Raw genomic sequence first — 13,116 nt, forward strand, 5'->3', positions numbered from 1 at the left:
GAGAGCTCATTTCTATCAAACTCAATGAGGTACTGCTCCCAACAATACAGCTATGTAAATATGACTGCTTGGACTACCCCCCCCCCCCCCCCCCCCCCCCCCCCTCGACATCGACACCTGTCCCTGTTAATGGGTCCTATGACTCACAATAGATAGACGGCACACAGTGAGACAAAACACAGAGAGAAAAAAAGAGAGAGAGAGAACAGGAGGATGAGGAGAGCAAAGTGCAATCTGCACCAACCTGACCTGACTGACGAGCTTCTCTCTCCTCCCTCGCTTTCTCTCCATCTTTCTCTCTCTTCCCTCTCTTTCGCTCTCTCTCTCCTGTTCTCTCTCTCTCTCTCTCTCTCTCCTCTCTCTCTCTCTCTCTCCTCTCTCTCTCTCTCTCTCTCTCTCTCTCTCTCCCTTGCCAGCCAACATACTTTGTGTTTATTAAAAGCTGATCATTGGGTGGGACCACTGGACCGGTAGCATACCTGTCACTGTGTTTGTTTGTGTGTGTGTGTGTGTGTGTGTGTGTGTGTGTGTGTGTGTGTGTGTGTGTGTGTGTGTGTGTGTGTGTGTGTGTGTGTGTGTGTTGTGTGTGTGTGTGTGTGTGTGTGTGTGTGTGTGTGTGTGTGTGTGTGTGCGCGCGCATACCTGCATATGTGTGTGTGCGTGTTTGTTTTTGCTTATGCCTCTGTGTTGTGTGTGTGTGTGCGCGTGCATGCCTGCGTATGTGTGTGTGCGTGTTTGTTTTTGCTTATGCCTCTGTGTTGTGTGTGTGTGTGCGCGTGCATGCCTGCGTATGTGTGTGTGCGTGTTTGTTTTTGCTTATGCCTCTGTGTTGTGTGTGTGTGTGTGTGTGTGTGTGCGTGCGCGTGCAATGCCTGCGTATGTGTGAGAGTGTGTGTTTGTCCATGATGTGTGCATCATGTTATGCATGACGCATGTGCAGTTCATCATGTTGTGTTTGTGTGACATGTCACTCATAGTCTCAATCTGATCTGTGAAGCATTATGTGTTGTTGTTATTATTATTATTATTATTATTTATTATTATTATTATTATTATTATTATTATTATTATTATTATTATTATTATTATTATTATTATTTTGTTTAGTTTTTTATATTTAATAACAAGGAAGCTTGTTTAGTGAATTACCTCAACTTTAAGTCATATGAGAACAATAATTTAGTCAGCAAAATAAATGTTCAGCCGCAATGATTGAAATTACATGAGAGGAAAATGCTCAAATAATTTCAGTCATGCACTGCTGTTGGACGGCCTCAAACACAACTACCTCAGAGTCTATACATTTTCTTATGATTTTTAAAACTGCACCATGTAGTTTATTTCTGGGAGAGGCGTTGTTACAAAATATTGGGGCACACAGACCACACAGACCATACAGACCATACAGACCATACAGACCATACAGACCACACAGACCATACAGACCATACAGACCATACAGACCCATACAGACCACAGACCACACAGACCATACAGACCCACACAGATCATACAGACCATACAGACCATACAGACCACAGACCACACAGACCATACAGACCATACAGACCACACAGACCACACAGACCATACAGACCATACAGACCATACAGACCACACAGACACACACAGACCATACAGACCACACAGACCATACAGACCCACACAGACCATACAGACCACACAGACCATACAGACCACACAGACCACACAGACCATACAGACCACACAGACCACACAGACCATACAGATTAGTTTAGATTAAATGTATTGTCATTATACAGCACAAGTACAGTACAACCAGAGTGCAAATGTAACAGTAAAGTGCAATAGTAATATACAATGTACAGGTGATTAAACTGGGTAGAATTCTAATATATATAAAATGATAAATTAGTACTACTGAGTATAGTGGTAAATGGTAAGAAATGGTAAATGGCGCATTTATATTGCACTTTTATCCAAATTCCAAATGAGCTTTTAGCCCATTCACCTCACACATTCACACACCGACGGCGGAGGCAACCATGCAAGGTGACCAGTGGTGCAGTCGTAATATGGGAACTGGTAACACTGTGCGTGCATATGTGTGCGCGTCACTGACCATCAGCAGTGTAATCACTCTGCCTCAGTGATCATCTAGTAACACTGCGTGTAACCGCGTGTGACCACGACTGCACCACTGAAGGTGACTGCCAACCTGCTCATCGGGAGCAATTATGGGTTAAGTGTCTCGCTCAAGGAGTTTGGAGGGGATGAAAGTTGAGCTGAATTCGATGAACAGCATTCTCACATGGGTGTTGCTCTCATCCAGGGGGGAGAGGGCGGGGTGTAGCGCTGAGGAGATAGCGTCCTCCGTGCTCCTGTTCTCACGGTAGGCGAATTGGTGTTTGTCCAGTGAGGGTGAACGGTCAGATTTGAGGTGAGGAACAGCCTCTCAAAGCACTTCATGATGATGGGGGTGAGTGCAACAGTGTGAAGGTCATTGAGGCTCGTGGCAGAGGAGAGTTTCAGTTTACTGGAATGATGGAGGTGGTTTTAAAGCACGCTGGGACAACTGCCTGGGCTAGTGACCGGTTGAAGATGTCAGTTAAGTCCTCAAGTTCAAGTTTCGAGTTTTGTTTTATTTGTCACATTATAGTGAAATGCTTGGTTCTGTGTGACCATCCTAAGATTGTGCTTCTTACAGTGAAAAAAAAGTCTGTAAGTAAAGACCAAACACTATACAAAATATACAATATACAAAACTAAAATGTACAAAATGCTAAATTCTAAAACGAGGTAGAGAGGTAGTGCAAATTTGTACGGATAAATAGATCCAATATGGTGTAATGTTAAAAAAAAGTGTTTAAAGTGTCTAAAGTGAGTGAATGTTTAAGGTGAATGTTTAAAGTGAGTGTGCATCATGTGGATGTTGTGGGCAGTGAGTGTAGAATGGATGAGTTGATGACAGTGAGTCCACATTGAGCAGCCTGATGGCCTTGGGAGAGAAGCTCCTTTTGAGTGTCTCTGTGCTGCTGACCATGAGACCTCGGTCAGGTGCTCAGCGCAGCTCCTGAGCACACGGCCGGGGATGCCATCAGGGCCAGCTGCCTTACGTGCATTAGTCCACATGCATCGGAGGTCGGAGTTGTTGAAGTATCTTCAACCCTTAGCTTGTGGCTGTGCTTGGCCCACTTGATTCCCCTGTTCAGGTTAGCCCGGGCTGAACAGTAGGCCTCTCACCAGATCTTAAAGCAGTGTCACGTGCCTTTAGTAGTGTACTGACCTTTCTATTCATCCACAGCTTTTGACTCGGTTGCAGCTAAACAAACATAATGTAATGAAATTCTAGATAAGCCCTTATATAATATTATTATTATTATTATTATTATTATTATTATTATTATTATTATTATTATTATTATTATTATTATTATTATTATTATTATTGTTGTCCCTGAGGGGACACCACATCGGGGCTCGCAACTCACTTGATGCTCCAAGGTGTTTTAATTGACAAAGTAATAGTAATATTTTGTCAATTAAAATACCTTGGAGCATCAAGTGAATGAATGAATGAAAACTTTATTTAACAGATTGCAGAATGGGTACAATACAGTACGGCTCAATACATACAATTGTTAAGGGGATGCAGACCTGAGAAAGACGTTTGTCTTGTTTCCATCAGGGTCCCCCATTTTCAATTCATATAGACATATATGACATACATGACATACAGATAGTCAGTACTGCTACATCTATACATTTATGACATACCAGATTTGCAAATACAGTACTGTTTGTGATACAGAAGGAGTCAAGAAAAGGGAGTATATACATTTGACGTAGAAACTGTACATTGGAGGTTGGGTGGGGGGGGTTGGGTACATTGGGATATTGACAACCATACTGGGTAATTTACATTGGAGGTGGTTGGGGGGGGGGGGGGCGGGGGGCACACTGTATAAACAAGTAACACTGTACATTGAGGGGGGGGGGGAGGAGACACTGTACAGACAAACACAATTGTACATTGAACTATTGACAAAACCATACTAGGTAAATGACTGTACATTGGAGGGGGTTGGAATGATTGGGTTAGGATATTTACAGGGGCCAGTGTTGAATTGCAGTCTCCCGTAGGTGTCCCTTGAGAGAGGTTTTGAAAGTGGGTAGTGATCCACATTCCTTTACAGCTTTGGGTAGGGCGTTCCACATTGATGTGGCATAATTGCGAAACGTGTTTAGTCCCTTATTTGAGCCGAATCTGGGTTTGACATGATTTGTGGAGCTCCCTCTGGTGTTGTGATCGTGGTATTCACTGACCTTTGGGAAGTATTTTGACATGTACATGGGTACCTTGGTCGTGTAGTGTATCTTGTAGACCAGGCCCATTGCAAGTTGTTGTACTCTGTCGTCTACTCTAAGCCATCCTAGGTTGTCGAAGTGGGCAGGGGTGAGGTGGGTTCTAGGAGTAAGGTCAAGCAGTAGTCTGACCAGTTTGTTTTGAGATGTTTGTAATTTTGTTTTTAGCGCCTTTGAGGTGCTTTGGTACCATGAGGTGCAAGCATAGTCGTAGTACCCCTGAATGAGTGCTCCTGCCAGAGTCTTCAGGGTGTTCTTGTTTACCAGAGAGGAGATCCGGTACAAGAATCGAGTTCGTTGGTTGACTTTTTTTATTACATTGGATGCCATTTTGTCACAGGAGAGATTAGCCTCTAGGATGGACCCCAGGTAGGTAATTTCATCTTTCCTTGTGACAATATTGTCACCCACTGTAACTGAGAAGCCGTCGGTCTTGCTGAGTTTGTTATTTGAACCGAAGAGAATGGACTCTGTTTTGCCCATGTGTAATGATAGTTTGTTATCAGCGAGCCATATGCAGATTCTGCCTAGTTCCGAGCTGAGGGTTTTTTCAACCTGTAACTTGTTCTTGTCAGAGACCAGCAGGGCTGAGTCGTCCGCAAACAGGAACAAGTTGCAGTCACAAGCTGACGACATGTCATTTGCATAAATTAGGAACAGTAGCGGTCCTAGTATGCTTCCTTGTGGAACACCACAGCTCACTGTGAGGGGGGGGGATAGGGTACCGTTTACCTCCACCATCTGTTCCCTCCCCTCAAGGTAGGATTGCATCCAGCTCACTGATAGACTATCAAAACCAATTGCTTTTAGCTTGTCAATCAGAATGGAGTGATTGACCGTGTCAAAGGCCTTTTGTAGGTCCAGCATGACCATGCCGCAGTATTTGCCTGCGTCCACCTCTTGTTTGATGTGGTCATTCAAATAGAGAAGGCATGTGTCAGTGGAGTGGGATGTTCTGAAGCCAGATTGGAATTCGTAGATTAGATTTTTTTCCGCTAGGTACTTTTCGACCTGTTCGTAGACTATTTTTTCCATGACTTTCGAGATGGAGGTGAGAATAGCAACAGGGCGGTAGTTGCCTGGGTCTAATTTGCTGCCCTTTTTGTGCAGAGGGGTCACCCTCGCAAGTGAGTTGCGAGCCCCGCTTTGTTTCATGTACTACTGTTTTTACAGTTTGGCTCAGCACCAAGGAACGGAGGATGTGTGTTATTTATTTTTTCTGAATGTTCACCACATCACCACACAGCCGTGAATATAACAGTGGGGAAGTCTTTTTCTCTCTCTCTCTCTCTCTCTCTCTCTCTCTCTCTCTCTCTCACCTAATGAATTTGAAAATGTAAAAAGGTTTATGGTTTTGTTGTCAGTGGTTGGGCGGAGCCATTTTGTCTAGAGCTGGATAACAGAATGCTGTTAAGGCGAGACAGTACCGCCAAAATCGCCTTTTTGCTTTTTTTCAACGATATTGAGATCTTGTTATATTTTGCTTCCTTAACATGTCTTATTTCAAACTAGTGGCATTAAAATATCGAAAACAGACAATTAGTTTCATTTAGTTTGATTTTGTCCATAGATCACAATTACAAAACCAGTTTGTATGCATTTTACTTACACACAAAGACACGGAACTCCATTTCCCTAGTACACACACCAATTATTACAGAAGGGTTTGTTGATATATCATTCATAGCCGGGATTATAGTACATTCTATACCAAAACTAGGCGAAACTTATTTTTTTTTATGACAGTAGGCAGTATTTCCTGATGTATGGGCTGATAAGAGGACCATCCCTTCTGAAAAAAGTTTTGTTTTGAATGTATCAACAAAATTAAACCAAGTTTTTGAATCTGGCATTATCCATGTTGGTGATTCATGTCTTGGCGATTTATGCAAATCTAGGAATATTTTACAAGGAAGTGCCTCATTTGCATATATAAACATTAAATTCAGAAAACTTACAATATCTTTTTTCTTGGTATATATACGTAACAAGATGGGAAAGTTTCATAGTGATATCTATTCAAATATTTGTTTTGCCTATTAGGCGGTACTGTCTCGCCGTAAGTTAAAGGACTATACCAGTCTTTGACTTCTCGCCATTACCAGAGATTGTCCCTTGTGTGTGTGTGTGTGTGTGTGTGTGTGCGTGTGCGAGTGTGAGTGATAGACAGATATAGCTCAGTGAGTGACTCACTGTGTAACATATTTCTGTTTCCATGGAGTCCGACCGGTCTGACTATTGGTGATGTATGTTTGTGTACATGACTATTGGTCATGTATGTTTGTGTACATGACTATTGGTCATGTATGTTTGTGTACATGACTATTGGTCATGTATGTTTGTGTACATGACTATTGGTGATGTATGTTTGTGTACATGACTATTGGTCATGTATGTTTGTGTACATGACTATTGGTGATGTATGTTTGTGTACATGACTATTGGTCATGTATGTTTGTGTACATGACTATTGGTGATGTATGTTTGTGTACATGACTATTGGTGATGTATGTTTGTGTACATGACTATTTGTGATGTATGTTTGTGTACATGACTATTGGTCATGTATGTTTGTGTACATGACTATTGGTCATGTATGTTTGTGTACATGACTATTGGTCATGTATGTTTGTGTACATGACTATTGGTCATGTATGTTTGTGTACATGACTATTGGTGATGTATGTTTGTGTACATGACTATTGGTCATGTATGTTTGTGTACATGACTATTGGTCATGTATGTTTGTGTACATGCCTATTGGTCATGTATGTGTGTGTACATGAGTATTGGTGATGTATGTGTGTGTACATGATTATTGGTGATGTATGTGTGTGTACATGACTATTGGTGATGTATGCGTGTGTACATGACTATTGGTGATGTATGTGTGTGTACATGACTATTGGTGATGTATGTGTGTGTACATGATTATTGGTCATGTATGTTTGTGTATATGCACGGTGTCGCTGCCACCTCCCTCGTATCGGATCAATCAATTACAGGTTTTTTTCGATTGCTTATAAGTACAATGTTTCAAAACACTACACACACACAATTCCAATCCAATCCACTTTATTTATAAAGCACATTTAAAAACAACAAAGTTGACCAAAGTGCTGTACAAGTCCACAACATAAGATAAAACATAAAACATAATATTTTTTTAATAAAAGCACACAATAAAAACAGTACAATGTGTCACATAAAAAGGCAGGTCTCTCAAAAACTGTTTAAAACACCCAAAGCCAGAGCAAATAGATGTGTCTTGAGGCGTGATTTGAACACCTGCAGAGTGGGGGCCTGCCTAACATGCAGTGGCAGCTCATTCCAGAGCTTTGGGGCTGCCACAGCAAAAGCACGGCCCCCCCTAAGCTTCAATTAGAAGAGCACCTCAGATTACTGTAAGTGAAGTACACAGAGAATGTGCAAATATACAATAAATTCACCCAACACTACAAGACCAATGCTGCAGACTGATATATACATATATAGCCAAATCAATCAACATGTCAACATGGAGAATGACGACAAAACATGTTGTTGTGGGAACAGAGGAACGGGACCCGAATAAGAGAGTGAAACAGTTCAACAGTTTAAACGCTCAGCGCTCCGCTGGGCCTGCTCCGTAGCCTTGACCAGAGCACTGCGGGCAGTCTCCCACACACGGAGACAACGCTGGAGATGGGTGTGAGGTGACGGCATGGCAATCTCCAACTCCTGGGAGGAAAACATAGGAGGCTGGTAGCCCAATGAGCACTCAAAAGGGGACATACCCGTAGCTGCGCTGGTCATGGAGTTGAGGGAGTACTCCACCCAGGAAAGGTGTTTGCTCCAGGACGCTGGATTGTTCGCGGTGACGCAGCGAAGGGCAGTCTCCAGACTCTGGTTGGCCCGCTCGGCTTGTCCATTCGTCTGAGGGTGGTAACCGGAGGACAAACTGGCGGTGGCCCCCATCCCTCGACAGAAGGCTTGCCACACCCGGGAGGAAAACTGCGGGCCCCGGTCGGACATGATGTCTTGGGGTATACCGTGTAGGCGCACCACATGGTCCACAAGGAGCTCCGCGGTCTCAGCGGAGGATAGTAACTTCTCCAACGCGACAAAGTGGACTGCCTTGGAAAAACGGTCCACAATGGTTAGGATAACAGTCTTACCCAGGGAGTCTGGAAGTCCAGTAACAAAATCTAGTGCAATGTGGGACCATGGACGGGTGGGCACAGGTAACGGATGTAGGAGGCCGGCGGGGGGGGGGGGGGGGGGCGATGAACGGCCTTACTGCGGGCGCAAACCGGACAGGCCGCCACGTACTCTCCCTAATGTCTCTCTCCATGGTTGGCCACCAGAAACTCCGCCGCAGGAAGGATAGGGTTCTCCCGACGCCGGGGTGGCAGGAGAACTGACTGGTGTGACCCCATTCAATTACCTCCGACCGCACCAGGTCGGGAACACACAGTCGGTTAGGGGGTCCGTTACCGGGGTCTGGTTGAGCGTGTTGGGTGGTTCGGACCCTGTTCTCCAGCGCCCACGTTACTACACCTATCACCTGGGAGGAGGGAAGGATAGTGTCGGAACCCTTCTCAGCGGGGTTCTCCGGAACAGTTCTGTAACTGTGGCGCTTAATTCCTCAGAGGAGGTGGTTCTACTAGTTGAAACTGTTTCATTCTCTGGGTCCGACATGGCGAGTTCGTACTGTTGTGGGAACAGAGGAACGGGACCCGAATAAGAGAGTGAAACAGTTTAACAGTTTAAACGCTAGACAAGCGTGTATTTATTTACAAACAGAAAAACATACAATAATACAGAGCATTACAACAGCGACGGTGGAAGTGTGGTGTATGCAGGTCGGGGCCTGAGTTAATGTAGTGTGTGTTAACCCGAAAAATGTGTGGTGTAGCAGATTATGTGTGTGTATTTAATATGTGAATAAAGTCTTACCGTGTTGAAAAATATGTCGTGGAATAGGTTGCTTCAGCCACGCGGGGCGAAACAATAACGGATCCCCGAGGGACTTGGCGAGGAGGGGGGAGAAAATAACACGGGAAGGACGGCGTCCTCCAAACTAGTCGGAAGAGAAAAGAGACACGATATTAGTTGACCAGTAAACATCTACCCACGCTGGAGGGGGGAGAAGAAACGAGGTTAGGATAAACAAACATAGGCATTGAACACGCGCATCAACCAACGAGGGTTAGGTAACAGAATATAGAATGAACAATACAATGAGAAATAAGTTAGACAAAATAGTCAAGAGGTAAAGATTTAAGGCGCAACAAACCTACTGTTCCTACAGAACGAACTCGCATCGACTACTGGGCTGGTCAGGCGTTTATAGTCCGGGGAGAGGCAGCATTCTCTGATTGATCATCAGAACCAGCCGTGAGACGGTAACGTCTACTCTAGAGAGATGTGCACCTCGAGGTTGAGTAACCGCGCCACACGTCCTCAGGGGGGAGCCAACAGGCTTCGGTCCCTGCTCAGATACAGTCCTCACAATCAGTTTTCATGCTACTACAGCTCAGCAAATATCAGACAAACGTAAAATACTGTATCCAGTACAGGTTACAATTACAGTCAAACAAAGCTAAATAGAAAAAGTTCAAATAGAGTACAGAAAATACTATACATATATTCGCCTAGCTGGATCTGGCCAGAGAATTTATGGGAAACTGGGATATGTTTTGTTGTGATTATCCATGTTGACATGTTGACTCATTTGGGTATATGAAGATAAAATAATTATATTTTCATCAGTCTGTAGCATTGGTCTTGTGTAGTGTTTGGTGAATTTACTACTGTATTGTATATTTGCACATTCTCTGTGTACTTCCATTTTGGTTGAAGACAGGTGAACTCACCTGCTGCATTTTTATAGTGCTTAAACCTGATTAGTGTGTCTACAATTAAGCATTTGTGTGTTTGTGCACCTGATGGCTGTGTTTAACCAATTGGCTCATATGTGTGGTAATTTGACATTGTGTGTCTATAATGCAATGCAAGTGTGTTTAGTGTTTGGCAAATCACTGTGTGTATTGTTTTGCAGAAAGTGTGAGGCTGACATTGTGCTTATAGTGGTGCAAATCTGGGCCCATGTTTTGCTCTTTTGAGGTTTTGATAATTGTGTAATACTTTTGATTTGAGTGTAAATACAATCGAAAGAAACTTGGTCGGTATGGTCTTATTGACCCAAACATTAGTCAGGGTACGTGTGTGTGTGTGTGTGTGTGTGTGTGTGTGTGTGTGTGTGTGTCTGTGTGTGTGTGTGTGTGTGTGTGTGTGTGTGTGTGTGTGTGTGTGTGTGTGTGTGTGTGTGTGTGTGTGTGTGTGTGTGTGTGTGTGTGTGTGTGTGTGTGTGTGTGTGTGTGTGTGTGTGTGTGTGTGTGTGTGTGTGTGTGTGTGTTTGTTTGCCAAAGGTGGATAGGTGGTGTACTGTGTGTAGCAGTCAGTATAGGCTATATCAGGGGAGTCTGTGCAATGAGGTCCGTTATATTTCCTGTCCAATAAACATTAACCTGACCACCAGGGGGGGGGGGGTCTGCGTGTGGTTATCATCTTATCTGTCTCCAAACCACTTTTTGCACTAATAACTAATAACTGTAATCAAGAATATCAGTTTCTTCTCACTATGTTTATTCTACTGACATCCATGTGTCCATTGTTGTTCCGTTTTGTCATTACCCAGACGGAAAAGTATGAAGAAACATGTAGTGCTAGTTTCTGGCTTCGGGAAATGTTATTAGAAATACATACAGTAGATTCTAGTCTTCAGACAGTTTTAGTTCTGAAAGTTTTTATAAGAAACATATAGTTTCTGCCTTCAGCAGGTTTTATTAGAAGCATATCGTTTTTGCCTTCAGATACCATACTCATTTCATTTTTATATTATTACATGTTCGATTACTGACCAAGAAAACAAGGGGTATTGACTGTTGGCAAATGTTTTTTTTGTATTTTACCTTTTTGCATCTCTTTCAAATGCAGTGCAGATATTGACAATTTGCGTAAGTAAACAGCATTTGAACTTTGCAATCTATATTCTCCAAAAATGATTAATATTTGAAGTCTCCAATTATTACATATATGGCCTATAAAAGGGGGAGGGGATCATTCTTTAATGTTCACCAAGTTCACCACCATTGACATATTCACACGGTGGTCATTTTGCTCTTATGTCATGCTCAGGTTGGGTTCATGACATAAGAGCAAAATGGCCACCGTGTGAATATGTTTGGGCCACAAACCAAAACTGTTTATAGGTCAGGGCCCTTCTCTGGAAGTATCATATGAAGCTAAAGCCAATCGGGCATTGTAGTTGATGTTGGGGCATTGTAGGCTAGTAGTTTAACACATCCACCGCCGGAAACGCTTTAAAGCGTTATTGCCCGCCATGCTTTGACCGCCAGACCTCGCTGTACAGCGTTATTGAGATCAATATTTTATTTTTTTCGCCATGGCATTCATAATTCATATATACACCCGCAACGCTCCAGCTGGACCCTAAAGGTGAAGGCAACGACGGCTCAATACCGCCGCCTGGTGGATGGTCGGGCGAGTTACACTGACAAACAGGATATGGGGGCTGTGCGTCGATTAAATTCATCCGGCCGTCAGATATCGTTGCAAGGCTCCCGACAGACACAATGTACATAATGGATCGCTTTCTAAACTTAATAATTGATATGATTTCGGCGTTTATTGCGACATACAAACCGGAAATGGACCTAGGCGATCGACGTCCTATACTTGGGATCTTTCACCGCCAGTCTCTTTGACGCACGGTAAGAGGACACTAACGTTATTTTCAGCCCAATTGTTTATTCATTTCACTGCAAACCATTTGATCAATATATCACCCATACTACATAAAGCATTTACTGACGATCACGGAATTATAAACAACCCCCCCCCTTTCCTCCACGCATGATGAGGGATAACGTATACCGATCATATACAGTTTAATTTTTTAATATAGCGTGTATAGGGGGGAAACGGCAATCGATAATCTATATATGCATTTAGGCCTATAACTCACGTTCTAGGAATTACTGCAGAAAACGATAAAAACATACTTATATTCTAGAAGGTATTTTTGTATGAATGTATGAATGAAAAAGTATAACGTTCCCACATCCTGAACGATAGATAATCGATGTTGAATGGGCCATAGTAATGTCAATATAGCAATACAATTTAAAAAGTTATAGCCCTGCAAAGAAGGTGAGCCACTCCATAGACTTATAGCGCTGGCAGAGAGGGGCATTAGATGGGTACAATGCTCGGCAGGCAATGTGTTAACTGTCTAAATTTTAAACTACTACATTTTGTCCTGTTAGCTTAGACAATAATCTTCCAACTTAGTTTTGAGTCATAGGAATATTATTTTCTGAAAAATGTGGTTCTGCTGAAAAAAGAGAAAGGTTGAAAACCAACTGTTCTAATGAGTCTCCCCTCTGGTGACATTTGAGGAGGGTTCACACCCCATCTAGAGGTTATAATGTGGTATTACACCTCCCTGGCGTTTTTACATGGAGGTCACGGCCTTGTTGGTTTATCACTCTCTCTTCTCCTTTCTCTCACCTTCGTTCTCTATTGCTTCCTCCTTCAACTGTCAATCTATTTTTTATCCTGTCTCTCTCTTCCTTTCTTTCTATCTCCCTCTCTGTCTTTCTCTGTTCATTTCTCTATCTCTCTTTCATCATGTTGGACTCTCTCTCCTCAAACTCTTCCTCCTATTTCTCTCTCTCTATCGCTGCCCTTCCTCACTCCATC

Source organism: Notolepis coatsorum (assembly GCF_963971535.1).
Source record: "Notolepis coatsorum genome assembly, chromosome: 1".
NCBI classification, from domain to species: domain Eukaryota; kingdom Metazoa; phylum Chordata; class Actinopteri; order Aulopiformes; family Paralepididae; genus Notolepis; species Notolepis coatsorum.